Source organism: Strongylocentrotus purpuratus, unplaced genomic scaffold (genome assembly GCF_000002235.5).
Source record: "Strongylocentrotus purpuratus isolate Spur 01 unplaced genomic scaffold, Spur_5.0 spur5_scaffold_2, whole genome shotgun sequence".
Lineage (NCBI taxonomy): Eukaryota > Metazoa > Echinodermata > Echinoidea > Camarodonta > Strongylocentrotidae > Strongylocentrotus > Strongylocentrotus purpuratus.
This window is the reverse complement of record NW_022145605.1, coordinates 10,461,277-10,487,973: the sequence shown is the minus strand read 5'-3', so window position 1 is coordinate 10,487,973 and position 26,697 is coordinate 10,461,277. Positions and strand designations below refer to the sequence as shown.

General features: G+C 37.4%; 1 long non-coding RNA gene across 1 annotated transcript; it reads right to left on the bottom strand.

The window, feature by feature from the left end:
• Nucleotides 1-21,108, bottom strand: LOC115926654. The gene is made up of 2 exons (XR_004065192.1): nt 20,302-21,108; nt 1-1,862 (listed from the first exon to the last, which is right to left on the bottom strand). It is a non-coding gene; the product is annotated as an uncharacterized LOC115926654 (long non-coding RNA).
• Between the last annotated feature and the right edge of the window lie 5,589 nt (nt 21,109-26,697).

Below are 26,697 nucleotides of genomic sequence, written 5' to 3'. Positions count from 1 at the left end.
TCTCTCTCTCTCTCTCTCTCTCTCTCTCTCTCTCCTTGTCAAGGCTGCACGAGCCTTTAAAGATTGCTAGAATATGTGCATATATGCAATGCTATTTTCTCTAAGGTCGCATCCATATAGCAAGTCAAATTATTCACGTTTCAGATAAGCAATTTCAGCTATAAATACGAACTAAATAAACAATTGTATTGTATTGTATCTCTCTCTCTCTCTCTCTCGTTTTCTTTCTCCTTACCTTTTCTATGATTTGTATGGATTCATTCATTAAATTAATCTCTTTTTCATGAAACCGTCTTTTACTTCCATTACATACTTTTAATCATAAAATACCAAAAATCATCCTTTTAACATGTTCATATCTACTATAGACAACACAAATGCTACAAAGAGAAAAATTATTGCGCTTCAACTGATTTGAATTCAAGGTTGCTTACAAGTTGTAGTACCGAACTGCAAAGGTTAAAACATTCTGGAACCATAAACAGAGAAGCCTTTCTTGATATACAAAAGAGGACATAAGCAAACCTACAGCAATGCTGAAAATCTGCAGAGCAAGATCGACATTCAGCAAGTGGGAAGCTAACAAGTGGTTTAGTCTGGCAGGGAGAGGGCAGCAGACACGTTTTGATTCCATAGCTTCATTGAGTAGTCAGTCACTAGCTATGCATTCGCAGTCCTATCAACTGACTGTCTAGAGTGTTCTGTTCACTTTGGCTCATGAGCTGAAAGGACTAAAATGATATCTTTATGAGGAGGGGTACGTACTCACTGCCACAAGAATTTGAACTTTTAAACCTTTGGGTTGAAACAAAATTTACCTCTGGAAAGACCACAAATGCAAATAAACAACCAAATAAGTGCAGCTACAGTTTACATTGTACATCGCTACTAAGGAGAGAAGGCGTGATAGCTCAGTCGGTAGAGAAGTGGTCTCGTATTCCGGTGACCCCGGTTTAAAACCAAGGCGATGGTAAGGCATTAATCCTCATAGCCAGGTCTCTCAGAGAGGACCTTAAGCCGTCAGCATTCATGCTTTCTTAGCAGTCAGGTAAAATAACCACCACCACTATAAAGTCCCATACCATCTCAACCCACATGGAACCTCAATCAAGAATCAAATGGTAATGATGTCTGCCTCCCTCTCAAGCCCAATAAGGGATAGCAGCCTACCAGACAGGATTCTAATCAGGACGTACTTGAATTGTTGACGACTCATCTCCTATCACACTCCCACCACAGTGACCACACTATATCATGCTTTAACACAAATAAATATCTATGCATATCAAGTCTGGCAATCTTAGCAGGGGGGGAAATGTTCAGGCATTTGTACGCTTCATTCACTTTCACATCCATTAACTACTCTGATTTGGAATGAACATTCAATATTACATTATAGGTAGCAGGCTCATAGACACATCTCTCCTTCTTATGGCAACTAAAAGTCAATTTCAGCTCTTTATTTTTTTTTAAGAGAACAAAAACAAACAAAAAACAAAAAAAACATACAAACAAAAAAAAATCGTGTTCCAATAGATCGTTTGCTACAAGACAGAAGGGCACTAACTTAGAACTTTTAAATTAATATATAACATCCTTCTGCCTCTCAGCAGATGATATTTCATTGGCAATTTGACACAGCTCCCTAGAGGGCAGGATGGAAATGAAACTCGTGCTATACCTACAGAGAAAAACAAAAAACAGCCGAGCTTGACCTCGGACAAACTTACCAATCTCTGAGTGGCGGATTTCGAGTCCTCTTGGACCTTTTGTAGCTCGTCCTTAAGGGCGCTATTGGCGTCTTCAAGAGCCTTGAGTTTAAGGATGCCACTACCGGTAGAAAGGGTGCGCTGTAGGTCCCCCTGTAAAGAATGAAATACAGAGGTTAATGTGGTTCTTCATTGTGAAATGCAAAACGGAAGGCAATCAGATGATAAGCATGTTGTATGCCACACATGGACAGTGATAATATCTCTGTGGTTAATTAATGAATAACTTCAACCCCAAAGCCATACATTATAATAGCCCTGAACCTTTCTAAAGCATAATTATACACATAACAACAAGCCATGTTAATGTATCATACCATGTTCTGCAATATAAAAAAATGAAATCTATATATACCAAGCTGACGAAATGAAGTGTATCATAAACACTTTGCTGATATCAAAGATGCACTCCCTTTTACGTTCTCTCCTAAATGAAATGGACTCACAACTTCTTCAAAATGATGTTGCTTCTTTTTGCTACTGGCTTACAATGTCACCCTGCATAGTTCCATCTCATGAAATTACTGCAGTTAAATACCACAATCTTCCAATTTTCATTTGAAAGCATTCAATTATCATTAGGAAAAAGGAAGAAAAGCCTTTTCATCCAAAGAAAAATGTAGTATATTCCTAGACCCCAAATGCAGTCCAAGTATACATTATGCTATCAAAAGCTATACGAGGAGCTGGTGCATTAACATGGATTTAATACCTTTTAGCTCCACAGAAATGATAAAAATCAATATTCTATTTCCAATATTGGGATGATCAGAAGCTCACTCATTAAAATATGATGATACACAACACAGTCAAGCTTGTATTCTCTACATCAAAACATGTTGCACAAAAGAAACAGCATATATGCATGCTAATAAGTCATTTGCATGATTTACTCAGCGCTAAAAATGAAACTGTACGTATATATCCATTGTCGCTTCTTGGTTATAGTGGATACATGCCTGTGAAAAGATACATGCCTTGTGAAGTAGATACTTGTGGCACAAAAGAAGCAGCAGGCCATAAAATTGATTATTACATATTTCATCAGACTTGCCAGTGTTCCCAAGCATGTATGAGCATGTTGTGTGTAGCTTGTGTTGCACACTGTTTTATATTCTGACCACATAGACTACCTAACCAACTAAAGCCAGACTATTGATTGAGATAATGAAACTATGTGGTTTCTTTCATGTGGCTTTGTGAAAAAAAAATGAAATTATTCTGCTTGCTGGAATTGCTAAACTTCTGCATATGTGCAGACTTGCCTGCACCATGTCTGTTATCATGTCACTATGTTCTGCTGGGAGCTATAAGGGTATTTTAGTATGAGACCTATCTAACTCTTTATATAATAAATATTGATATCAAAATCAATATTTTTCTATGATATTGATATTAATATTAATATCAATATTCTTGGTTCATATAGCATTTTATACATTTTTTATATGTGCATGATGCTTGGCTATGATTGAGTGATATTTAGTTTGTATGCCATGTATATTTGTTCATACAATGTATATGTTTCTGTATGTGTTTGCACTTCAGAACCTGAAGAAGGCCTCACAAGCCGAAAGCTCATAATAAAATTGTAAAGTACAGCTATGTCTCACATTCCTAGACCCTTTTCTTCACGCCTATATATATATATATATATATATATATATATATATATATATATATATATATATACGCTGTCGCCAATACCTTTACAGAAATAACATTTCCCTGGTCATTGGGTTGCAGCTTTGCCTGCACACAATATATGCACATTCTCCACTCCCTAGGGAGAACTCCAGCAAAGCGCCATTTACAGACATTCACAACGTTGAGCAACCAACAACTTTCACATCCTACTGGGTACCAATTTAACACCTGGGTGGAGAGTGGCAAACGTGGATCAACGTCCTGCCAAAGAATGTTTGTGCCAGGCTGCGATTCGAACCCTCAACCCTTGGATAAAGATTCAAGTAAATGAACCACTATACCACATCACCGCTGCCTCAGGTAGAAATATGTGCGAAAAATCACAAGCAATTGGAATTGGTAGTTACTTGAGGGTTGCATGAACAAAAGACCCAAAATAAGATCAACCGCAAGGAAATTCAGAAGGGTTAGAATGAGCCCCAATTACTCTGCAACGTCTTCAATTTCAAGTCGGTAATAAGGGTAGGGGTTAATAGGAAATTTCAAAGGCCCACTGGGCATTACTGGATATCTGGGATCTCCATCTAGAGATTGAAAGCTTTCTATTCACCAGCTCTTGGTTTCATCCCTGTTTTAGCAGAAGGTTTGCCATTCATTTCCTTTCATTAGTTGTGTCTGTATATGTCCAACTGTGTACCTGCCTGTATGTCTGTCTGTGATTTGTTTGCATATGTTTTATTTATTCATAATATAATAATTTTGCAAATTATATTTTGTTTTTTCTCTCTCTCTCTCTATCCTTAACCCCCTGTCTGTCTCTCTCTCTCTCTCTCTCTCTCTCTCTATCTCTCTCTCTCTCTCTCTCTCTCTATCTCTCTCTCTCTTTATCTTTCTTTCTCTTTCCCCTCTTTCTCTCTCTCTTTCTCTCTTTCTCTCTCTCACTCTCTCTCACTCTCTCTTAATATTTCTATTTATCAAGAATAGGAACGCAATTTCAAATTTCTTTAAATGTCTCCTCAATGATAAAGAACACACAAACTACTGAAACGAAAAATCAATTAAAAAAATTCTATGGTTGAGATATAACGAGGAACAACTATGGCAACATTATACCCCAAAAAAGGCTAAATGAAATAATTAAAATCTATTTTTAAACACAGTTAACCAATATTTGTTTTGACAATGAAGGAAATAAGTTAACATTCATGTGCCACCCATTCAAGGTACCCTTCGAGTGACCTCATTTTTCCAGTCTAAAGAGTGTTTATGTCTACTCGACAGATGGCATATATTATCTTAAATCAAATCATATACAAAGTTCAATATCTCTCCTAGTTAGTTGGGGTTTTTTTGGAACAAATTTTGAATAAAGTGAAGAGTTCATTTGAGAAAATGAATCATCTAATGCTACACCATGAAGCAAACCTTTCCAACCAGTCAGTTGTGTATTTGCATACAAATCTTGATATAAGAAGATATCTCCAAAAAGCAAATGCCAAGGCAGGGATTGCTGGCAATATTACTCCCACTATCCATCATTAGTGAGAGAGCTGAGGAGCCTATATGAGTCCTTGAAAGGGCTCATATTATTTGACAGGCGACCAGCGAGGAGAGTGATGATGATGATGAGTTAATTACACGCTTAGCAATGATATTCAACCATTCTAATGACCCTCAGTGCTCTTGATGGGCTTGGGGGTTTTTTCCAGACGGGATTCCATCTGCATTTCAGGCAAATAAGGTAATTATAAAAGGAGGCTATATTATTTGCTGAGAGCCAGGAGGGCATTAACTTGGAATTAAATGATGCGAGTGAACACCATTCTGGCTCTAAGCAGTAGCAATATACAGTGAAACCTGTCTATAAAGACCTCCCAAGGGAGACAATAAAAGTGGTCTTCGTAGGTAGGTGGTCTTTATGTACAGGTGCTTATAATACAAAATCATTTTTCAAGGGAAAAAAATGTGGTCTTAAAGTAGACACACAAAGAAACAAAAGTGCTTTGAATTGATGCAAAACTCATATCATTGCGAAGGGGAAGCCTTACTGATCAAATACAACAACTCTCCTCTTCAAAATATGTTTGGGGCCCGCAGTAATCAACTCTCAAAAATGTTAGTTTTGAGATCCAGATTTTCTGCCTTCAGCGGTCCTTTGTAGAGCGTCAATATTTGTGACGTCACACACAGGACACGGCTGGCTAGCTGCATACTGCTACACGGCACTGAGCTGTTTGTCCAGTGTGTGACGTCACTTTTCAGAGCTCGCTACGCTTGTGTGTTTGACTTACGTTCAGGGGCGTTCGGGGGTCTAAGGAGGGTCTTGAAAAATGGCATTTTACGCCTTTCCATGATATCTATATGATTTCTCAGCAAATTGTTCGTGTTTTTCAAGAGTAAATCTTTCCATCCATATGTAATTTGTTCTAATTATGAGTTGTTACTGAATTTTCTTTGTGTAGCTCCTTTAAGTATAGACAGATGGTCTTTGTAGACAGGTGGACACTAAAGCAGGTTTGGTTTGACTGTATATAGTCTGAAAACAAAGACTCCACCCTGACACAAAATAAAAAGTGCCTTGAATCAAGTCTGACACGGGTTTCCATCGATTGTGGTAGGAGCTAGGCCGATGGATTTTTATTAGACCACAGCCTATATACTTCAAACCCTACATTTGCATTGTATGTTGCGACTGACTAGGCTAGATACCTGTAAACTATCTTATACTGATGCCATTAACCCACAATCAGTACTGAAAAATGCATGACTGTTGAGGTAGGAGTCAAGAGTGGTAACGCTTTCTCTGACAGTTCGCCAGACAATAATGGTCACATGGGGCTAATTTCTATGAAATAAAAATGATAATGATCCACTCGAGTCTAGACTTAGTCTTCAGCCGTTCAGACAATGTCTAAACCTTGAGCTGGAATTTAGAAAATCTGTTGAATGGCATTGCTTCATGTGGAAAACTCACTGCTAAAACATCAAATAGGACACTGCTGTTCAATGAAAAATCAGCTTGTTTCCAGTTTTCAAAACAATTTCATGATCATCAAAATAAATCATATTTCTAATCAATTTTTAAAAGAATGCAGAGTTTCAAAGATAGAGACAGAACATTTAAAGTTCTATCAAATTAAGTACTAGTAATAAAATGATTTCCAATTATCCATTATCAAGGGGTGTCTGTCTACTTAGCTGTGTAAAATAATTCAAAACGTAAAATGTAAATGAAAAGATGAAAAGCACTGCCTCAAATAAACCAAAACGTTTAAATATTTGCAGATTTGCAGTGTGTAAAATGCTCTAACTATTTTGTGTCAAAGTTTGTTGTTTTTGTTTTTAACCAAAAGCTGGAGGTATTGTGAATGAAAAGGGTTGAATGTGTCACTCATTCATATTCTGCCATCATGCACACTGCTGATCAGGACCTTTAAGTTATTTCTATCATGAATTCCCTGTCTCCCCCATTACACCACACAGGTGACATGTGCATGAATATTCATGAGCCGTCTCTCGATCCAGTTAAAGCCATATTATCACTCGGGCGGAATGGAGGGGCAATGTCTGGCCTTCGTTTCTCGTTCGTAGACACACAAGTACCCTCTCTGAGTCATGAAGGGGAAGGGGAAGGTAGAGTGATTTTCAGATCGTCTTTAAAGCTATTATTCAACACCTATTTTAAAACAATCACTGCTAATCACTCCCATAGGCAAATGAGTTGGGAGGGGTTGCAGCCCCCTACGAAATACTAAAATTTACAATTTTTTATATGCAGGCAGCCACACATCATACTCAAGCAGCAAGATAGTCTTTTGGTAATTTTCAAATCTTCTTTGGTGTATTTTTATGGTGAAATTAGATTTCAAGAGAGAAAATGAAGAATTAAGTCAATTTTTAAAAAAATATTCTGGCAAGATATATCAGCCCTCCCCCCCCCTCCCATCCCCCTTCAAAATGGTGTCTGTTTGCCTTTGCAGCTATTTCACAATCAAGACCATGTCAATAAAGCACATTTGAACATATTCATGAATTCTCTCTTTCTCTGTGTACAGTATATAGTGGAAGCCGGCCACGGTACCTGGGCAAGGTGGTTCCACTCTCCTGCTGGAAAGTGAGTCATCCACAGGTAGCGCTTGAAATTATCATACCACATACAGAAATCAATTCAAGCGCCCCCACAGTACAGAAAGGTTGGAGTTTCAGCTTGAAAATTACCATAAGACATGTGTGGATTGATCTAAGCAATGTCACAGAAACATATCTGCAGAAAGGTTTGAATTTCATAATGAAATCATCATAAAGCATGCACAAATCAATGCAAGCACCATTACAGGTATTGAAAGCTTAGAATTAATAATAATAATAATAATAGCTAGTTCTTACATAGCGCTTTTCAGGACCGATGGACCTCTCAAACGCTTTACAGATATATATATATTATTACCCCGGTCATCGGATTAAAATTGAATCGGTTACAGGTTGAAATTATCATGATGGTTGATGCCTCTATCTCGAGGATGTTTAGCTACTACTACAGTTGGTTTGAGAGTCTCCTGTGTGTCGTCTGATGGCTAAAAAGGTCAAATTCAGGTCAATTTTGGACTGGCAAAGACGCCCACAGGACGTATGAAATTTGAGTTTCAGCTTGAAATTATCATAAGACATGTGTGATCAATATAAGCACTATCCCAGCAACATTTCTGCTGAAAAGTTTGAAATTGAGCAAAAAATAATCATACGACATATAGAATAAATTCAAGCAACGCCACATCCCTATATCGCTAAGATTAAAAATCAGCTTGAAATTATCATAACACATATCTGGATCAATTCTCAATTTCAATTTCAATTTCAATTTCCAATTTATTTTATTTATTCAAGGAGATTACATTTGGATATTTGCTGTTTTTAACCCCCCCCCCCCCTTCAAAAAAAAGGAAAACAAATTATATTAAAACACTGAAAATAGTATGACACGCAATGAAAGATACAAGGTTTTAAAAAAAAAACATTTACAAAGATCAAAATGGATTAAATGTCAAAATCATACAATTATCAAATTATAACCTAGCAATCTATAAAATGTTAGGTTTTGAGCTTGAAGAGATCCACAGATCATTTTTTTGCAGAATTATGGCTATAGTATAGAAGAAAAAATATGCCAATATATTGAAGTGATTTTGATCAAACGAGCCATGTACTGTACATCTTCACATTCTTACAGAAATGTACATATTGTAAGAAAAATAAGAACTACACTATTTCTTCATTTGGATATATATCTTTTGAATTTCTGTTTAATGAATATCTACAGAATCGATAATAATAAACAGGAAGAAGACACAGCTATAAAACAGTGAACTATTACTTTCTCGCTACTAATTTTTATTCAGCGCCTGCTTTCTGTGAGAAAGGAAAATAATGAAATGAATACATTTCCATTGAAAGATGCCATTTGCTAATGTACAGACAAGATATGCATACAAATTTGATAGATAGATGCCATCATAAGATAAGATAAGACTACAGTCCCATACAGTCTGCCTGGTGTAGGGGTAATCACTCACCCATGTGGATAACTTCACACAGCTGAACACAGCTTCAATTGATTTCTGCTCTTATATTCACAAGATACGTAACTCCAGTTGCGGCCTGGACGCTGCACAGAGGCCCCCCACAAGTAAATCACGGTCCCGTGCACCCGCTTCCGTGCGGGGCTCCACGATAGCTTACCCAATTAAAGAGCTCCATTGATTTTTCTTTGTTTTCACTTCTAAATACAGAGTATCTTTAATGAGATCATCCAGGCTCCGTCGTCATTAACGAAGCGGCCGAGAAGGACAAAATTGAATTTTGTGAAGAGGTCCCTGTCTGTTTAGAAGGGTGATTGGAGATGTGGAAATGTAGCGTGATGAAAGTACTCGGCAGAAAAATATGAAAGATGAATACTCGGGTGATCCATACTCATTTCTTCTTCTTATATATTCTTGATGGAGTTCTAAGCGAAGGCTATGTGACACACATCAACATCTTACCTTTCATATAATATATTAATCACCGCAGGAAACATATGGTTACTTATTGAATGGACGTGGATTATTTACGAGGGTATTAATTCCACCTCGATATGAAGTTGACTCGATAAAAACAGAACAAAATAAAGGAGTCAGTTAACATTTGAGAAAAATATAAAATAGTTGAACACGTCCGCCATAGCCATTACACATGTGTGTGCTATGAAGACCTAATATTACACGGTAGATTCAAGCAAAAATAGTCAATAAAACAAGGTAGGGGATTTACTTTTCTCATGCTTAATACCAGCTCTATACATAAAGCTAGACAGGAACGGATTAGATGTTCTTAAATAGAAGAAGAAGCAACTCTTTTGTAAGACCACATACAGAATAAAGGGGTTAAGATATGCACCCGGTTAGGCTAGAGACGCGGAAGACGATGGTGAAACAGCGATGTTAGTATCATGCACTCTAATCAATATCTGGATGTTTTAGAAGCTGAAGGGCATATTTCTGAGAGGGTCAGGGAGCGTAGCAGATGCACCGTGGCGGCGAGGCTCTTTGTACAGAGGGAAAGACCGATGAATGGAAGGCCAGACTTGGAGATAATGCAAGGCTGTTTGCGTAGACATAAAGTGCCTCTGATGAAGACTGTGTTATTATAAACTTTGGATCTTTTCTTCAAAGGGGAATGGGCTTTTGAAAGCTAAAGAGGGAAGGTGTAATAAATAAAGCAATTCAATTTTCTCGAAGGGGATAACATGTTTTGTAAAAAAATGAACATCAGCTTCAAAAATCCCCTTGTTTGATAATTCATAAAACAGCTTCATATCTACTATAGATGATAATCACATTATGTTTCTCTCTCTGTGTCTCTGTCTCTCTCTCTCTGTCTCTCTATCTCTTTGTCTCTCTGTCTCTCTCCATCTTTCTTTGATGTCTTCCGTTTGTCAATATTCATGATTTCGCAAAATTCAATATTATCCTTCCCCCCCCCCCCCCCCTCCTGCAATACCTACTACTACAGCTTCACTTAATGAAATATTTTTATCCGATACACTGAAATCTGTACAACTTGAGAGAGACAATAAAATGTATTCTTTACAAACAGGTGATCTCAATGTACAGTTTAATTTAGTACATGTTTCATTGAGAAACAATGGTCTTAACCAAAACAGGTTTTCATAGACCTTCTTCACTATTTCAAGTTATATCTCATATCATCAAATATTTCAAAATGCTTCCTATGACAGACTTTACTCATGAACATGTCATACTAATGTCTACCATGAGACAATCAAGATTGCACGGAAGCCTGGAATTTCTGCTCAAAAACAGCCAGAAGGAACGATGACAAGTCAGCTCTTTATGCCTGACGCTGTTTTATCTCACAGATAATATTTCATGGGAGGAGAGAGATACCGTCTGGCTAAAGAAGAGCCTGGAAGAAAGATGGAAGATGGAAAAAAAATTGTCTGGGTAGCGCTGTAGCCACTGAAATCTTACCTCCAAACAGTAGACCTGTTCACATTTTCACATCCTAACATTTCCATAGTAAACTCATGCACATTGGTGACAGATCTCCCCCTTTTTTGCTCATCGTACAATTATTCTTCCAAAAATTACACTTACAAAATTTATCTCTTTGAAGCTTGAAGAATAATTATTTATTCATGAATCAAGCTGTTTTTAACTTATAATCAAAGTGACAATAACACATGTACAAGTTACGGTGTGCTGGTAGATTGGTGATTCTCAATAAGAATAATGATTCTCAACATAATGCTATATGAAGACTCTAAATCATATTTAGATACATGCATCATCACAACTTGAGCAGAGCACGACACTAACAGTTACCCAGGATGCAAGCTCAGACCACCATAATTTCACTATGTTAACTTAGGACTCATGATCAATCTAGACCCCCTTCCCCAAAAAGTTAGTGTAGAGCCTTGACTCGAGGATTAATTTTAATGAAATTTCATATCAATGTCACCACCAGGGGACAAGTGGGCAAATCTATTTATAATTAAGCGCACACTAACTAACATTTTGACCAAGTTGTTTGATAGATACAGTAAGAGGACTGTGGGGCGCATTTCAGCAATACAGGGTACCTCAGCATGGCAGTTTATCTCAGCACTGCAGTTTATCTGGGCAATTGCTAAACTTGGGGAAGTTGACAGCACACTAACATAATCACAAAGTTGCTTCATAAATACAAGAAACAGGTAGCCAGGTGAATAAGCACTATGGTGCATCTCAGCACTGCAGTTTATCAAGGCACATGCTAAAGTTGGGGATGTTTACAGCACACAGATATTCACAAAGTTGTTTCAGAAATACAGGTAAAAGGGAATTGTAAAAACCAGAAACTTTAGAGACATGAATCTTTCGCAACTCCTTAAGAACAGCCATTTTCACAGCTAGAAACTTTTGCAAATTTTCAATTCAGTTGAATCAATTGTAATTTCAACCATTGCCTAAGGGAATGGAGAGGTGCCTGCAGGAATTAGAAATTCAGTAGTCAATGGTTTTATTATTTCACTGCAAGAAACTTCCAACAAATCAGAACCACTTGAAAAATACAATAACATTTTTTTCATGCACGCAAAGGTTTCTAATTTTACAGTAGCGGGGTGAACTGGGCACTGTGGTGTATCTCGATTCTCGACGCTGAAGTTTATCTCGGCACTTGCTAAACTCGGAGATGAAATGTAACCTCGCGGATACGCTCTGTTCCACCAATTACAGGTAACCCTAGACAGTCAAGATGATGAGAAACCTCTGTCATACAAATCTGTCTGCATCTCAATATCAGCATCTCAGACGAGTCTCTCTCAGACACATGATTACTTCTTAAAGGGGAGTGTCCATCCCTCCCAGACGATCACAGTTTTAGAAAGAAGGAACATTTTGAATATATGATATCTAAAAACTTTCTGGATCATTATATTGTTTGGACAATCATTGTAAAGGGAAATTCAAGATTAAAATTCTGGCGTAAAATGCTTGTTTCATCAAGAAATTGGTTGTGAAAATTATATCAGTATCAGCTTCTCAGATGTACCTATCTCAAACACATGATTACTTATTAAAGAGAGCGTTATCCTCTTTTCAACCGTCTTGATTAATACTTACTTAGGCACCAAAACAATTGGGCCACACTTATATTAATATGTGTGTGTGTGTGTGTGTGTTCAGGATATCAATATAGAGTTTGTAAATATGAATAACCTAATAAAATCCACATTAGCTATCATTTAAAGAGTATTTTGACAATGTAGGAATTGTGTCTGACTGTCGGGTAAAACCAATCGTAAGAATCATGTGAACTGCAAACTAATCCACACTTTATATCTCCTCCCAACACAGGCAATTACTAGCAATCCTACATGACCTAAATATAATTCTAGCATAATCAAGGTTTGCTCTTCCTTTCTTCATGTTTACCATTTGATACCATTTAGTCTGAGTAAATATGAAGAGCCTGGTCCAATACCAAATGGCCATGTCTGTGACGATGCAATTACACAACGACACTTTGCAAACACTTTTACGATCATCTCATATCTCCCTCTTTGTCTCTGCCTCTCTTTGCCTCTCATTTTTGACCATTTTAATGTCATAAGCTGTCTCTGTCTGACGCCGCCCCCTCCCCCCTCTCTTGTTCACTATCCTTCACAAACAAACTCTCTTTCGCTTTTCACCCTCTACTGCATTCATTCTCCTTTACTAGCCCTTCCCCTTTCTCTCTCTCTACATTCCACCTTCTCTCCTTCCCTCGCCTCTCGACTAACCCCCTCCTCTCTCTTTTTCATCCTCTCTCTCCTGTTCTCGATTTCTCTCCCCCTCTCCATTTCTCTTTATTTCGCTCTCATTCACTAGCCCCCCCCCCCCCCTCTCTCTCTCTCTCTCTCTCTCTCTCGCTCTTTCTCTCGCCTATTACCCTTACTCCTTCCTCTTTCATGTTCAGCATCTCTCACTCCCATCCTCCCGTTCTGAACCCGGCCAACATCCCCTGATTAAGATGGAAGGATGTTTGAAATGTGGACATTACGGATGATATATGGGTGGATTGCCGCCCATCCTGGGCATACGGATTAGGTTAGGAGAAACCTAAAGGCTCTGGGCCCATAAAAAACATATTGGCTTAGTGGCAATGTTAAATGAAGTGCAAGTGATTGGGCGGCAACACCTTTTGGCAGTGCCCTTTTATTACAAATATACCGAAGGGCTGAGAGTCGCATAAAACAGTAAGACGGATCTTTAAAAAAGTCTGTCTCATATTATGAATTCAAGATGTCATCTCCTGTTAGCTTTGGAAGGCTCTAAAATAGCATGGTAATCTCAAAAAGAGTGCTGGTTAAAAAAGAAGAATTCATCGAAATTGAAGAAGGGAGAATCTTATTTTCTGTTAAGAATATCTAAAAAGAGCTCCCACCCACAGACACACAAAAAAGAGCTAAAACTGTCAGTACCTTGGTCTTTTATATCCCCTCCTCTTCCTTTATACCCTATCTTCCACCTTGTAATGATCTTGACTCGATCCTCATCCAATTACAAAATACCCAGCACCATCCAGGCACATTTCCTTCATTAGAAATAGAAAGTCTAGTGATGGTTACATTAGCAGATCAAATATAGAACTTAATAAGTCTCAGGTGTATAATGCTTCCTAATGCCATTACCACTATTTATAGAACACACTATTTTCTGGTGATATAACTCAGGTGCGTACTATCCACGGTTCATCGTTTGCAGAAATGTGAGACGATTTGTGTGGGCATATTGTCAATTTAAGAATATAACAAGAACAACGGTCTTCTTTTCCCTGGCTCTCCTCTTTAGCTTTAAAACTGCTATTCCTGAGGGCCTTGCTATTATTATCACCCTAGAATTGCCATGTAACCATTTCATACACCTGGGTTAAGAGAGACAAATGAGAATAAAACACCTTGTCCAAGGAATTAAGAACCAAGCAAGGATTGCTCCCAGGACCGCTCGTATGAGAATGGAGTGCCTTCGCCAATATACCACCATGCTCCCACCATGCTTCCACTGTTATTTGTCGTATGTCATCTACTGAAAACCAAAAGTGTGTTTACTAATTCATCTTCTTTTATAAGAAGGTAAAGTTCTGGTTTAAAGTATACAACGATCTTACATGCTCCAGAACTAAATCTATCTTATTCATAAACACAATTACATTATCGTAGAAAGTTGTAGGTAGGTTATAATATATGAGGTAAGCTTTGTTTTACCTAAACATATGCGATATATATTTTCTCAAAATTCTGACCAATTAGTGAATCAGAGCAAGGCAAATGTACAACAAATCATTTTTTTAAATATTTTGTTGTAATGAAAGCCTTCAACCTTTAAAAATATATCTGTGACTCAAATGCTTATGTCTCTGTCTTGTCATAACACAACTTCATGAGGGACCCTATTGATTATTCTAAAGGCCTATAAAACTTTAATACACTCTCGGAAAGGGAAACTCTAACTCAGCAAAAGGACATCAATGTTCATTTTTATTTCCTGTCTGGGTAATGATACTGTATTTCCTGTAGCTTTTTTTTTTCTTCTTCTTCTTTTTACTTTGATACATGAATGTCAAGGTTTCATGCACAGCTGATATCAATCTTTACATTGATCTTTCACAGGTAAATATTTAATTATTCCCTCCCTCCCTCCCTCCCTCCTTCCCTCCCTCCCTCCCTCCCTCCCTCCCTCCCTCCCTCCCTCCCTCCCTCCCTCCCTCCCTCCCTCCCTCCCTCCCTCCCTCCCTCCCTCCCTCTCTCCCTCCTTCCTTCTCTCCCTCCCTCCTTCCCTCCCTCCCTCCCTCCTTCCCTCCCTCCTTCTCTCCCTCCCTCCTTCTCTCCCTCCCTCCTTCTCTCCCTCCCTCCTTCCCTCCCTCCCTCCTTCCCTCCCTCCCTCCTTCCCTCCCTCCCTCCTTCTCTCCCTCCCTCCCTCCTTCTCTCCCTCTCTCCTTCTCTCCCTCCTTCCCTCCCTCCCTCCCTCCTTCCTCCCTCCCTCCCTCCCCCCCCCCCCTCCCTCCCTCCCTCCCTCCCTCCCTCCCTCCCTCCCTCCCTCCCTCCCTCCCTCCCTCCCTCCCTCCCTCCCTCCCTCCCTCCCTCCCTCCCTCCCTCCCTCCCTCCCTCCCTCCCTCCCTCCCTCCCTCCCTCCCTCCTTCCTTCCCTCCCTCAACCTACATTCCCTTCTCCATACCCCCCTTGCCTCCCTACCCCTCTCCCTCTCCCTCCTCCTCCTCCTTCCATCCCCTTCCTGGCCCCTTTCCTCCCTCTCGATCGTTCTTTCAATCTTACACTGCTTCCTTGAGTCTATCAATCGATTTCTGAGACCCTTTGGTTACCTTCATTCACTTCCAGCGCAGACTGCAAATAATTGTCTGGCCATTTGGAAAATGACTCCATCTAATCATTGCATGGCTATTGTAACCTATCATTGTACGAAACTAGTTTATACACTAAAGATTCTAGGTTTCCTACAGGTATTTGATTAACATTTCTAATACCCGTGCCACGTTGCATGATCCGATTATAACCAGATTTTAGAAGAATTTTTACGAGCATTTCATATAAGCATTCAAACATGCAGAATCTCAACAATTTTTAATGATAACACCAAGATATTGGGGGACTGCATGCACGCTATCTTGTAGAAGGTCCAATCGGCTCCAGATTGTAGTGTCGCTTGATCAGTCATGTGATTGTCTATGATTTGAAGCCAATTTGGGCTTTACTTTGACTTTGAAGCATGCAATACTCTAATTCTCTTTGTCAGTATTCATCTCTTTATCCAGAACCAAAATCAGGAAGATTATATGTGTTCAAATGTCCATATCTTATGTACTTACAATTTCTTCCAAAAATGGATCATATAGTGTGTGGAGGGCTTAAGAATGCATGTATATTATTACAGGCAATCTTTGAGCACTGGTAATACTAATGCATGGAGTGTAAAAACTGTCTGTATGTCACACAACATCATACCAAACAAAAGTCTGACAAATTTCTGATGATTTTGTTCAATTCTAAACTCAAAACTATTTTTATCATTATGAACAATTAACAACAAAAAATTAGTAAAGAGATAAGAGCAATCTTGGCCGCAACTGGCTCCAATCAATATCTTTATTATTATCATATTTTTTGTTGCTCCCTCTTACTTTTTTCCTTCTATCTATCTCGTGATTTAAAAATCTTTTCTAGAAAGAAACCAACAAATTGATCAAGTTTACACCTTACTGCTTACTCCTTTGCATATTGAACTATCCTTCCCTCTCCCTCAGAGCAAAACAGCCCTCCCGCATGATCACACCAAGGGAATGCTTCCTGCAGACAAAACTATCTATTTTTCTTCATTTCTTGGCAATCATATAAAAAAAAAAACTTATTACAGACGAACACCCCCGCACACCACATGCCGGCAATGAGTTTAAATTCTGACAGTTTTCTCATTTGAAATGCTAGATTGCCTTCAGAAGCAATTTAGGTATCGTTCTAGCAATGTCTGATTACGATTCTCCCAATTAAAGAGCTACAAGAAGTATAATTTTTTACGGGAAAGTCTGCAAGTTTCTTATTCAAGTGGTAAATAAGACTTTCAAGTGAAATCTCAAATTGGCTACTTAAGTCATGTGACTGTAAACCATCATACCATGATTTTTTTTTTAAATGTACTTTACGATCTACAAATTTGTTTACAAATTCTTAACAGTCTTTCCTATTTTCCTGAAACTCTCAGAGATACCATAGCATCGTCTGCCTTCATTCGAAGGTACATGCATATTCTTGTTAAAAGCTATTCCCCCATTATGACAACTTAATCAATACAATGAGAAAGATGATATGCACATTAAGAACCACAAGACCACAACCCATTAAAGCTTAAACAGGAAAATAACAGTCAATCCTGCTTCCTGTACTGAGTTGGAAAATGAATTATGAGTATTTTATATTGAGGATATACATGTATGCATAGGTCCTGATATTAAAGGGCGATCCAAGCATAGTAATAAATTCATTTGTATGAAAGAAGAAGAATAAGAGAGGTAGAATGACAAAAGTTTATATAGTTTGGACTAATAATAAGAGTTATGAATACTTGAAATATGAGATCACTATAGCTATGGGAATCTTAAATTGGCAATTCTGTCTGTGGATTGTGACACTGTCACGGACAACTCTCCAGTCTATCGTGTACAAACATACCGTACACTTCTGTTTTTCTCCTAAGTGCCTTCTCTCTTGGGGCACTACTCAAAATATATAAATGGATAGTACAATGTACATTAATATATGTCCTCCAAAAAGAAAAGAGGCTCCTAAACCATACACTTTGAGAAAAAATGTAATAACATGTACAAGTAATATTGGGTGTTGGAACAAATGTGAAAGTTGTGTGCCACTAGATCACAGCGGCATTTCCGATTCAGCCAATTTGAAATTCCCATACATATAGTGGTAACAACTTTTATAACTTTATAACTTTCCTATTTTGTTGTCCGATTCAATCAAACTTTCACTTAAGAGAGGTAGAATGACAATAGTTTTAAATACATTGGACTAATAAATAAGAGAGTTATGAATATTTGAAATATGAGATCAGTATGAGAATTACAAATTGGCAACTCTCCTGTCTTGTATACAAACATATCATCAATTTCTGTTTTTCTCTTAAGTGCCTTCTCCCTTGGGGCACTACTCAAAATAAATAATAAAAGAATATTAATATAGGTTCTCTAAAAAAGAAAAAGGCTCCTAGCTTAACCATACACTATGAGGAAAATTTAATTCCAGTAATATTGTGCGCCACTATATCACAGCGACATTACCAATTCAGTCAATTTGAAATTCAGCTACATATAGTGATTACAACTTTCGTAACTTCATAACTTTCTATTTTTTGTCCGATTTCAATCAAACTTTCACCATTCTGCTTCTCTGATTTCCTGCTTTCTTTGAGAGTAGTTTTCTTTGGAGGTTGGATTTCCCTTGAAGGAAATCTGGTCTACCTCACATGCAAGGAAATGCTTACCAGAGGAGAGATTCCAACCTAACCACTTTAATCCAATATCAAAAGAAAGTTTGAAAGAAAATTATGCTCCCTTATGAGCTGAAATATCGATGTAGGAAGTATAAGAATGTTTACTCAAATATATATGTTGGGTCTTTTTTCTTTTAAGGTGTATTTGGCCAGAAGATAATGTTCTTAAAAGAGGCATTTTAGTTTAAATTGCCTCTCTCGACACAAGTGTTTACAATATGTTTTTGGTAGGAGAAATTTTCTGGAATGATATGATGAGTACTGCAATATTAGCCATGCAGAGTTTGAAGCAACACTCCTTTAACACAACTCCATGTTTGAAGAAGCTATTCACCACACTATGGTTTCATATGTGAGCAGAGCCTTGAACAAATACAATTAGTGCTTCACTTCCCCTGTGTATCCCTTTAATACATAAATGTATATACGTAGTACATGTATATTATGGTCACATGATAGCACAAAGCAGTATATACCATCCACTATACTTAATTTTGTACAGCACAATGGATGAAATAATTGAATCACAATATGGAACTTGTGCGATTCGCAAAGTTCTTTTAACCACAAAATACCCAACCAATAATGATTCACAAAAGGTTCTTGCATTACATGTTCGATTTCAAAGTACATGTATGTATTTGTAAACTTTTCATGAAAACTTTGGAGGGCTCAATGAATAAAGCAAGGGCTCAGTAAAAGTATATACACATGTATCTATAATAGTGATATTTTTGTACAACATTGAGATGATTTCACAAGTCCTTCGGGGGCAAATGGAAACTAACTAAACATTCCTACAAAATATGGTTAATTCTCATCTACTTCTTTATTTCTCTTGTCTACAGCCTCCCACAACTCTGGGCTTTGGATGGAGCAAGATGGAATATCATGAATTTACAATGAGGAGGGCTCGCTTTCTTGCATAGGTCGTAATTGCCTATCAAAGTTGTATTCAGACCGAAGACGGTGGTTTGAACCATCAAATATTCATGCCAACATTGTTTCTAAATTTAAACAAGATTTGAGCATAATTCCTAGGTATGTCTCGTTCATTTTGATACATATTTCCAAAAGAAAATTAAAACAAATGCCCTAGGAATTGAGATCTCTGTATTTTTCAGGGAAGCGGTTTATATACATGTCTGTACATGTTCTAAGAGTTCAGTTTCAAAAGGTAATTCATCTGTTCAGAGGCATAGGGTGTTAACTGTGTGTTAAAATATGATTTTCTGCCCTTCCGGCTATAAACAGATAAATTCTGAGGTGAAATGGTTCAAAGTGTGACTCTCTATCAAATTACAATACTGCAGACACCCAAATTTAGTATATGAAAAAATATACAGCTTGACATTTTGAGTAGATGCAGAATCACTACAGAATTCATGTCTGTTTCTTAGAGCTCATCACTAAAATGTCACGAACTATTCACTATACATACATTGTTTGTTGTCTGTTTGGAGCAAGAATTCAGAAGATAAATGTTGAGTTCAACACTTTGGCTATACATATATGGTTTAAACAAATCAGGAAGGACTTTAATCGGACTATAAATGAATGTAAAGTGACTGACAAATGGTTTGAAACTTGCAATACACTTTTATCATAACACTGAGATTCTTCATCAAGCTATCACACTCGCATATTTAAGAGGGGCTTGAAATTAACCACTCAAAACAAACTACAAGATCTGAAACCAATTCTGATTGTGATATCATCCAACGTTACGGGGCATTGACAACCACTTCACCGTTAGAGAGAGAAAAGGCAAGAATTGAGAGGATTACCTTCTTGCGTTTCAGGATGCTCAGCCCCATGATGGGCGGCGTAGAGCCTAACGACACCGCAGCTCCCAGCATTGTCCTATTAATTCATAGTTAATTGATGCTTTGCTACAGATGGTTTGATATATTTCACCCGGTACGTGAATAGCCGACCGAATGGCGAGTAAACGTTCCTTGACTGGTTTTAGAAGCTTTTCATAAACAATAGATAGCTGTCTTTGCTCTGCCTCATTTCCTGTAAAAGAGCCTGTCTGTGTGTGTGATTATGGATAATGTTTTGCATGATTTGTTCTTCCCCATTTAGTTCTACTTGTCGCTATAACCCTAGTGACAAACTTTTTTTTCTTGTTATCTTTCTCTCTCCTTTCTCTTCCCTTCTCTTCTAATTACCTAATTTAGATTTAATTTTCAATACTGATAGCAATTTTCTGATACAAAAGTGATCTGTTTGTTTTATTATATTAGTACATATTTCACCTGTATACCATGTACCCTCTATGTTTTTGTCTTTCTTTCTCTCCCTCTCTCTCTCTCTCTCTCTCCAGCTCATTCTCTCTCACTGTTCTCTATTTATTTCCTCCACCTCCTTCTATTCCTCCTTGAACTGCTGAGCTCCTTTCTGTCCTTTGTTTTCTCTGTTCTATCTGTTTGGTGCACGAAGGGTGTTCATTCATTTACATGTACATGTACTTTCACACCATGCAGGTTAATACTCTTATTACTCTTCCATTACTGTTTGTAATTTGTCTTTTATTTCCTCTTTAAATCTTACATGCGCTCTCTCTCTCTCTCTCTCTCTCTCTCTCTCTCTCTTTCAGTCAGTCTATCTGTCTCTTTCTCTGTCCTCATCTCTCTTTCTATCCCTCTTTTCCTCTCTCTCTCTCTCTCTCTCTCTCTATCCCTCTTTTCCTCTCTCTCTCTCTCTCTCTCTCTCTCTCTCTCTCTATATATCCCTCTCTTCTCCCCCTTCCCCTCTCTTTCTCTTAATCTCTCATAATGAGTTTAGTAGGTTGTTGGTATCGATTGGTATCAACATGAGCTGGTTTCATGCCTGTCATACTTCCTGCTCAAGTATGTTCTCAACACATCCGTCTACATGTTCAGTTCATGACATTCGCTGTCTCTTTTCTCTTTCTCTCTCTCTCTCTCTCTCTCTCTCTCTCTCTCCTTGTCACTCCATCCACCCCTCCCTTTTTCTTTATACATTATGCATCTGTCCATCATAAATTCTATCCAAACTCAAATTAATTTGGGGATTTTATTCCCCATTTAATTATTTGTCTATCTAGTACTCCAATGGAGAGGTATCAAAGATTTCAATTGATTCCCCATCGGATCCAGCCCAATTCTGATAGTTCCATCACATATCGATGCATTTGGGTGCCCTTTTTCAGCACCAACCAAGCAGTACTAAATAAACAATGTTTTTTCCCATCATACAAGCATGTTACATCGAAAGCAGTCATCTAAAAGGTTATTTGAGGTGACTAAATTGCATTCTGATGTGAAATGTCTAGATGTCATTCTAATAGGTTGATATTGTTGGAAGTCATTGTACAATAATTACAAGTTGAACTTATAAAGTGCATTTTCATAGGGATACAAATCTCTGGATACTTTTATTAAATTATCTTCCTAATTGTGGTAAATCATGAAGGAGCCCATAACTCTACTCTCATTTTCTGACTGTTTATCTGTCTTTCTCTCTCTCTTTCACTATCAAACTTGTTGTCTACATGAACTGATTTTATTTTTTTTTAATTAGTTATTTATTGCTCTTGTTGGTCATGTGATAAGCACTAGAAGAGTTAGGTAATGCCAATTTTCTTTTTTCCGTAAGATCTATTGCTTTACAATAATCTGTCAATATTTTAATTACAAATTTCAATTTTCAATGTAATTCAAAGCTACCATATCTTTGTCTTCCTTGCTTGTAAGGTATGAATGAGAGTATCTCATCTTACCCTCTAATGGAACTGATATGACCTTTTGTCTCTTGTTTCGAGGCACTTTGGTACAGGATATGAGAGAACTCTACCACTTCCCTCTAGCCTCAACAAGTCCATTTAGACGGAAATCCAATATGTAAACACAAAAAGAATCTCAAGAAAAACAACAGAGAGGAGGAAAGATGGTTGAAAGGATCAGGCAGGTACGAACATGATAAAAATTGATATTTTTGTAAAATGCTTACTGTAAAAACATTTCTCAGAAACATTTTTTTCTTCAAATTTCAGGCATTGTATTTTACATGTTGACGACTGAATTCTCTCATTTACGTGAGCTTATTGATTTACATTGATCCAAACTTTTAAAAACAGCACTGAAATTTTCATTTTTCATCTGTCATTCATTCAAAATTTCACCATAAAGAGAAAATATTGTTTCATCTGGGAAATTGAAATCATTATAAGTATTACTTGTTTTATTCTAAGATTGAAGAGTAGAATGCTCTAAAGTACCTGTATTTCACTTTCTGATATCAATAGAATTCCTCTGATGTGAATCTATCATAGCTGAAAGAAAATAATATTGATTGCAACTGTGTGCATAAGCATAGGAGATTGTAAGTTTTAAGTTGATTGAGAACAATTGTAATGGGGGGGGGGGAGAGAAGCATGTTAAACTGCATTTCATCCACAATGCGAGATTGGATCCCCACCCACACCCCCCCCCCCCTTTCTCAATTAAAGTGTCTGAATACTCTGAAACCACATTACGCTACTGAATGAGGACTACCTGAACTTTCGCTTCATTTGGATCATAATTCTTTGCAAAATTAAGTCCCCAAAAGTTCACTTAGATCAATATGCAACTACTATCTGAGCTCTATTTCACCCCGATTCGCACCCAAAACTGCTTAAACCAGACGATTGAGTCATTTATGACTGGCCCAATGATTGAACCATCCAATCTTACCCCTCATTTAGGGCGCGTTCATGCTTGATTTTGACAGCCAGAATCAGGCATCTGTTACGCGATTAGTTTAAAACACGACTGCGTTCATGCTCACTTTTGTAGAATCACCGAAAAACGGCGATCACGATCGCCGATCGTAAACTCACAAAAAGATGCGTTTACAATTTGTAAACGCGTTTAAATGGGGTCAACGCACTGACCTCTAGTGGGTCTACGTAGCATGCGCACACAGGTTTGCGAATCCAGCTGAAGGCCACCCAAGGAGAATTGCCTGGAGAAGTGAGCATGAACAGTGCACCGTGGAACTGTGATTACGATGAGCGTTTACGATGAGCGTTACAAATCGCTCATTCTGCCTTCAAAATCAAGCATGAACGCGCCCTTAGACTAACAGAATTTATTGTATAACTATACAAAACAGTATGGCTTTACCATAGTGTTACAAATGCTGCATTATGAAACGTTGAACAGCGAAACTAAGTTTTGAGCATTGTTGCGTATAAAACTTGAAAAAGAGCGAGGGCCCACATCTAGTGTGAATGCCATACTGTACGGAAACCTAATAACTGGATGGGGATAACCTCTTCACAACTACAGTAGTTTGTGTACATGATGTTTTTATATATTTGTTGCACATGTATACACTACATGATGATTCTTCAAACGTTTCTTAATACAGTTTTGTACAAATTTACCATAGTCTGAACATGCTACACACATTCCTTGGCCAATGAACTAGAATTCCCTAAATGTCACCTTTACAGGAAAGTATACATAACGCACTTCCAAGTTTCACAATGGGATGCATACCGGTCGGAAAAGTATGAGGGAATCAGATCACAAATTTAAGGGGAAGACCAGGCACGCCCTCAGATATCAAAGTTGGTGTTAATCATAACACAAAAAATAAGAGATACAGATCAGTGAAAGTTCGAGGGCAGAATGTTTGTTTTGTTTTAATCATCAGTTGTTGTTTTTTCATTGGATATTTAATTCAAATATCTTTTCATTTTACTGTTTTTTATTAAATTAATTTAAGGGTGGATTTCCCCTTTAAATGTACATTCACACATTTTCAAGTAAAACCTAATATGGAATAATGGGCAAATCTTTAATAAAATTGGTTGAAAATAAACTAATTTGAGCAAAATGGTAAAGAAATTTGTTTAGTGGCAAAATTAATCAGATTTCTTAATCTCGATCGGTTACCTTGCTTTCCAAATAATAGCAAGCTTACTGTTTTTCTTTTTTGTCGATTTCGTCAAATATGGATACTAAAAAGTTACCTTTAATGGTTTCATTTCCTTCTGAATGATAATGTATTTTCATTCGCATTTCCTTTCATCTCCCACGATGCGTCAATAATGTGATTTCAAGCTTTCTACTATTTTCATGGGCATTTATCAAATATCTCATTATAAAATCCCAATGATGCGTAAGACCCATTACATTAATAGACATACTAAAAGCAAGCCTATGTCGGTGAGCTTATATTCCCTAAAGTGAGATCCAATTAACAAATATGTTATCATAAACCACGATTTTATGATTGCATTTCTTCACCATGTTTGTTTTTTACTGTCCTTTTTTCTTGAGAAAACAGTGTTCCATTCTTGGACTTCAGAATTGCTGGACCCTTTTAAATTTTTCAAAGGGTAGACAAACAGTTCTTTATCTTTTGTCTCTTTATCCTAAAATAAAGCATTCACTATCTGGACAGTTAAAACTGCTAGACAGCACTGAAACTTGAAAGAGTTAACAAGATTATTTTTAAAGAAAAGAAATATAATTAATGACTATGTTTGACAACTATTTTAAATTGGGTGATTAATTCAAATGGAATTTGATCATAAAAAATATCACATATTCGCATTTTCATAAATCATTCCAAAAACTCTGAAAATAAGCATGTGCAGATCAGGACATCTTACCCATATTGTACCTATTACCTATCACACATAATAAATTCTCCCCATAAACTGCATTCAAACCATTATGATGTAACAGTATGTTATAACCTTAAAATGTCCCATCAAATAATAATTCAACATCTCCGCAATTCACATTTTAATTATTAACCCTTCAAGAGCCAGAAGGGTGTTAACTCTGTGTGTAGGATACTCTTTGGACTCTCAAAAAGATGTATTACGAGGCATGCTATACTCTACACTCTACAAATTAAAGGTTATTTCAATGCATTACATACAATCACAGAGTTCTGAATAAACAGATCGGGACTGAACTTCAGCTTTGGCATTATACCAGGGATGGTGCACCTCATCTATTATTTAGGATGTTTGCCCACACCAATCCATACGTTATTTGAAGTACAATTAAACTAGGATAGGTCACAAGGATGTGCACATTGGCATCGTCCAGTGACTGCCTTGAGGTCCGATCAACCGACAAGTCAGTCCTGTGCGACTGGTTACATTATTGGAAATATGATTAAAGGGGTAATATGAAAGCTGTTTGGATTCATAATATGTGAGAAATATTGTACATATGAAATATTCTAAATATCTAATATTGCACATTTCAAATATTGTACATGATTAGGAATTGCTTTGACCGTTGTTTTGGATTTTACTGAGAGAATATTTTGAAATGAAGGAAAAATTATATCATGAGACAACAAACCAAATGGACATCAGCATACAATTAAAAAAATGGGAAATTGGCACTAAAAAACAGTTTTCATTATAAACAAACATAGAATAGAATTTAAAAAATTATTATATACCTTTTTCACACAAGAATCAAAGGATTTCCTGAGGTTTAAAAGACTGGTCAACAGCTAATATATGCCAGATGGATTCTGTCCATAAAGATGCAATGATTGAATAAATTATTATTGGGGATACTTGGCAAAAACATCCATCACATAAATTTTAAGATCCCATATATTTTGATAATCTGATTTCATAATTGATTCAAAAGGTTCATAAATAATCACATATGGCTCTGCAGGTAGGTAATAACTTGTCTATGACATAACTTGTAAGCACTCAGCACAATCTGACACGTTCCAGTGACTGCCGTGTAAAAGGGGCCTGTATTTGACATATCACTGCTGAGACAAGCAGAGGGGGAGATTACATGTGATGGATGGGCTTGTTTAATTAGCAGATGCTACAAACATTGGGATGGCATAACCGCTAACTGATGTAGAGGGTAATAGGGGGCACTACCGGTGTCCAAGTTTGTAAAGCGTGAGTTTGGGTGATCCATTTTAACAAATGGCTCAGAAGTCCCAGCAGTTCCTGACTCAGGATGTTATAGGTTCAAAACACTGCCAGTAACATGATTGCAGGACTGGAGAATTCAACTCAAGGGCGATTTCAATACCCCAATGACAGTCTAGCCCACAGAAATAATGTTCAGATTACTAAATATCTTGTAATTGTAATGTTTGCATACTTCAATAGATAATGGGCGAGGCTAGCCCTTTTTTGGGAAAGTCTTTGTGATTATGTTCCG